The sequence below is a fragment of the Octopus bimaculoides genome, chromosome 4 (assembly GCF_001194135.2).
Source record: "Octopus bimaculoides isolate UCB-OBI-ISO-001 chromosome 4, ASM119413v2, whole genome shotgun sequence".
NCBI classification, from domain to species: Eukaryota; Metazoa; Mollusca; class Cephalopoda; order Octopoda; family Octopodidae; genus Octopus; species Octopus bimaculoides.
In genome coordinates this window covers 17,198,748-17,199,475 of record NC_068984.1, presented here as the reverse complement: position 1 = coordinate 17,199,475, position 728 = coordinate 17,198,748, and positions in this window count along the sequence as shown.

Genomic DNA, 728 nt, shown 5'->3' with positions numbered 1-728 from the left:
TTAAAAGACATTCAGTCATTCTTGGCATACCACCACCACAATTATCCCCACCACCACCACCATCGTCTGCATCATCATCATCATAAACAGTCTAAATTTGACGATTTTTTTATGTCTCCTGTTTTCAGGAATAGCTTGATAAATTGGTGAACAGTCAACGGCGTTGGAGAGCATGACGATTAAATTTGTAGTTGAAAAAAAGTAGCTGACATTCAAATAGAGACCAATCAACTTCTTCCCAATGCCATAGCTTTACTGAAAGAAGCCAGTGATCAGGTGATGTCTGAAATGAGTGAGGACCATTTAGTGCAGGCATGTTAACAATTCCAGACAGACATTGAAGCACTCATCAATGCTGAAGGCAGGTTCAATCCTCAAGTACCGCGACCTGTCAGTGAACTATTTCTTCCACTGTGTTGCATTTGAGATGGTTGGCGTTAGGAAGGGCATCCAGCTGTAGAAACTCTGCCAGATCAGATTGGAGCCTGGTGCAGGCATCTGGTTTGCCAGTCCTCAGTCAAATCGTCCAACCCATGCTAGCATGGAAAGCGGATGTTAAACGATGATGATGATGTAGTAAATATAAGGATCCCTTCCAGGGGCCCTATTATCGATTTTTTTTTCAACAATCTAAGTATGTCACGAGGTTTCCAGATATGAGTTCTACTCACGTATCAAGTTTCATCAAAAGCAATAAAATGATGTAGGAGGAGTTAGCTAACAACTCC